Source organism: Alosa sapidissima, chromosome 20 (genome assembly GCF_018492685.1).
Source record: "Alosa sapidissima isolate fAloSap1 chromosome 20, fAloSap1.pri, whole genome shotgun sequence".
NCBI classification, from domain to species: domain Eukaryota; kingdom Metazoa; phylum Chordata; class Actinopteri; order Clupeiformes; family Clupeidae; genus Alosa; species Alosa sapidissima.
Genome location: NC_055976.1, coordinates 20,202,722 through 20,207,301, shown reverse-complemented (window position 1 = coordinate 20,207,301; position 4,580 = coordinate 20,202,722).

Sequence of the window (4,580 nt, the reverse complement as noted above, 5' to 3'; positions counted from 1 at the left end):
GCAGTTAGATAGTGTTGGATATTAATATTCTTTTTTATCAACTAGTAGTTCTAGCCAATTATACAGGGGAGATACCGATTCATAACATCTGACTAAATTCATCTTATAAGGGGTCTGGGGAACACTGTGTGGGCAGGTGACTTTCCAAGCCTATGGAGTTTTGAATTATGATTATAATTATAATAAAGGTAATCGGAATGATAAATACCGTTAATAACCGGTTATCTAAAATTGAAAATGACGTTTTCACTCCGGAACAAGTGAAATTGGTTTTGCTCCCGTTTTCAGTTACGTCCTTCCAAAAACTGTATTCGTTTCCGGTTTTCATTTTCATTCTTTGAACCGTTTCTAATCCCTGCTAAAGATATTTGGCCTTTAATTGTAGTGGGGGTTAAAGTAAAAACCTTCCAAATAATTGAATTAGATACCCATACCCAGTACTTAGTTACTGTCCACTAATGTGTGTGTTTGCATGTTTATTAGTGAGGTGGTAGATTAATAATTACATTCTTGTTATGTACATTTTAAATTGTTGTATGTATTATAATAAATCCAAAAAGAATGTTTTGACTAAGAAGGTACTTGACTGAGTCTTTATTGAATCAGATGGAAATGTTTTGACAGTCCCAGTCATGGTTATCATTGCAACAATCCTGCATTAATCTTGTCCAGATCTAACCTAAATCTACTGATGGCTTATTTTGTATGACTAAATTTGTCCATATTCCCTTACAACTCACAGTAGAAGACATCATTTGAGGGGTCATGTTTGGAAAAAAAATGTCTCCAGGGGAGCATACCCCCAAATCACCAGAATCTTGTTTCAATCCAGATAACCTATCTATCGATGGCTTATTTTATACATGTGTGCATATTCCCTCAAAACTAACTAGAAGAAATCATTTGAGTAGTCATTTTTTAAAGAAATTCTCTGGGGGAACATACCTCCAAACCCCCCTAGAATTGCTTTGACACTGTACAATTTAAGTACAGACTACACAGACTGTATAGTGATTACACAGAGAAAGAAATTCACATATTAAGACCCACACCATCCAAAACACCAGCTACATCTCCGATTTGCCTCCCACCTCGTGTAATGTAGTGCAGAGAACAAAACTTATTCAATGAAATCCGTAGAATTTTAAGTTTTGAATAATGTCCATGGCCCCCCTCCTGGAACCTCATGCCACCCTTTCACCACCTTTCGCCACCAAAACATCTCTAGATCCGCCCCTGGTGTGTGTGTGTGTGTGTGTGTGTGTGTGTGTGTGTGATTAAAGGTGCTCTAAGCGATGCTGGGTAACGTCACTTCTGTTGACTTTCAAACAAAACAGAGAGCTAGCTTGCTACTTCCACTCCTCCCTCCCGTGCAATTGAAACTCTCCTAAACGCGCATCTCGTCTGTGATGTGCTCGAACGGTGTGTTGCAGTATGTTTTTATGGGCTAGGTTTGACCAGGTTGTTTTTGTTGCCATTTTTGGAGCCTGGGCTGTCCATAGAGATCGCGTTTTTTTACAGTGTATTCAGGACACAGACAGCTAGCGGTTGGTTAGGTGATGTTTGCAGTAAGTGACATAACATGTTTTAGCCTAAAAAAATGTGTGGCATCGCTTAGAGCGCCTTTAAAGGTACACCAAGGAAGATTTTCACATTTACGAAGCCTATTTGATGGTAAAGGAACTTGTAATATGTGAATACCTAGCATACACTTCTTAAACTCAGAACTCTTAAACTCTTAAATTCAGACAAATTATTTTACGAGAAAGCACTAGGTAAGACACTAGGTAAGATACTGTAAACAATGCCAACAAGCTTTTTTGATCTCAATATAAGATTAATAACACTTGGTTGGATTTGATTAGATAAGCAGTTTTCTCAATGTTCAGGTTTCTGATATTGCCCATTAGGACTGTCTTGTAGAATACAAATTCCTCATTATAGTAGTTAGTTAATTACTATGGCAACGCAAATATCGATAATAGTGGCTTAAACAGACATGGCTGAAAAGAATCTTGGAATCTGGAAGAACGATGGAATGGTCTCTTCAACATTCTTCAGTTTACAGTGTGTGTGTCTGTGTGCCTGTGTGTCAGTTCGGTGCACTCTGCTTTGGAAATGATTACCGTATTTTCCGGACTATAAGTCGCACCGGAGTATAAGTCTCACCAGTCAGAAAATGTGTCATGAAGAGAAAAAAACATATATATAAATATATATATATATATATGTTGCACCTGAGTTGCAGGACCAGCCAAACTATGAAAAACTTTAGCGACTTATAGTCCGGAAAATACGGTACATTAGATTTCTTTGTTTCCAATATGACCTGAGATTGAAGATTCAGTTCTATTTTTATGGGTGCCGCTCAATAAAATGATTTGCTTGTCGAATGCTTGTCTGTTAAAAATGTTGCCACTGGGGTGCGTGGGCAAGTGACAGAAAGTGTCGGTGCAATTATGTGGACGGAGCACTTCAAGCTCACTAGTGCTGGAAGAACCCCTCCCTCGCCGCTGCTGTGATTAATGGACAGTCATGATGGTCATGATGGAGCTCTGACCTTTAGCTGGAGGAGTTGACCAGAGGAAGTCTGCTCTGTGTGTGTGTGTCTGTGTGGTGTGTGTATGTGTCTGTGTGTGGTGTCTGCAGATTTCTTCACTGTCAGCTGACTGTAGGTGGGGGTGGCTGAGGTGTAGGAGGGACCCCACAACATCAAAAGACACAAATACACACACACTCTCTCTCTCTCACACACACACACACACACACACACACTGTGTGTGTGTGTGTGTGTGTAAAAAAGCTGCTTTGTTTGAACATACTGTTTGAACATGCTGCTTTGTTGTGAACATACTGTATGTATGTCTTTGTGTATAAGCTTTAGTGTGTGTGTGTGTGTGTGTGTGTGTATGTGAGTGTGTGTTTATGTGTGTGTGTGTGTGTGTGTGTGTGAGAGAGAGAGAGATGGTGTTTGTGTGTGTTTAAGAGGGAAGACAATCCACACACATCCTTAGCTGATGATGTAAGTTCTGTGGGTCTGGGTGCGTTCCGTCTGCTTTTAAGTTGTTTTCCAAAACACTTGTCAAGCCTCCAATTATGTTCCCACCAAATATGTTTGTTATGCGCAGCATTATCACCACGACGACCTGCTGCTGTCAGCACAGCTGCCTTAATCAAAACACGTCACTCAAATACACACACCAGCATGAATGTCAAACCTCAAAAGACAATGTAGTGCGTGTGTGTGTGCGCGCGTTTGAGTAAGTGTCTGCATGTGTGTGTGAATATATGTGGCTATATGTGTGTGCACCTGCTTCGGAAATTCTAAAAAGAAAGCCACACCTCTGGATAAGAGAGATAAAAAAATGATTACACCCAGAAAGTCATGTGTGTGTCTCTCTCTGTGTGTGGGTGTGTCTGTGTGTATGTGTGTTTGGACATGCAGCGTGGGTGTGTGTGCGTATGTATGTGTGTGTGTGTGTGTGTGTAAAAGGTGTGCAAATTAGGCACATTAGGCCAACGTAATGCACGCTATATATTTGTGTCTGGACATGCAGCATGTGTGTGTGTGTGTGTGTGTTTGGACATGCAGGGTGTGTGTGTGTTTGTGTGTGTGTGTATGTGTTTGAACATGCAATGTATGTGTGTGTGTGTGTGTGTCTGTGTCTGTGTGCATGTGTGCGGACATGCAGCATATGTGTGTGTTTGTGTGTCTGGACATGCAGCGTGTGTGTGTGTGTGTGTGAGCCATAGCAGCAGTGTAAACACTTGTTTTTTTCTGACTAAATTTCTAACAAAAAACAAAAAACAATTATATATTGAAATTCTCAAACAACTGTCTCCACCCAAACACTGCACCCTCACCACCCAAACGCTGCACCCTCTCCACCCAAACACTGCACCCTCACCACCCAAACACTGCACCCTCTCTACACCCAAACACTGCACCCTCACCACCCAAACACTGCACCCTCACCACCCAAACACTGCACCCTCACCACCCAAACACTGTTCTCTCTATCTCCACCCAAACACTGCACCCTCACCACCCAAACACTGTTCTCTCTATCTCCACCCAAACACTGCACCCTCTCCGCTCAAACACTGCACCCTCTACACCCAAACACTGCACCCTCTCCACCCAAACAATGCACCCTCTTCACCCAAACACTGTTCTCTCTCTACACCCAAACACTGCACCCTCTCCACCCAAACACTGCTGCAACCTCTCCACCCAAACACTGCACTCTCTAGGGCTGGGACAGTATGGATGTTTTCTTACTGCGGTCGGTAAGCAAGAAATTACCGCGATTTCGCGGTATAGGCCTACCCCCCCCACCCCCCCCCCCAAAATAAAAAATAAAATGGATTATGAATTTTGTGCCGCCATCAGCCATCACAGCCAGTTAAACTTTAGACAGCCGCAGCAACTTCAAAAACCACTGGACCAATAGCCAGTTTATCAACAAGGCTATCACGATTTAAAACTGTTACATTCATGACGCTTATGCAAATGTTACAATGGTAGGCTATCGCACGTTTTGATGGCTGCCTCAGGTTTTAACAAAGGTAGGCTACTG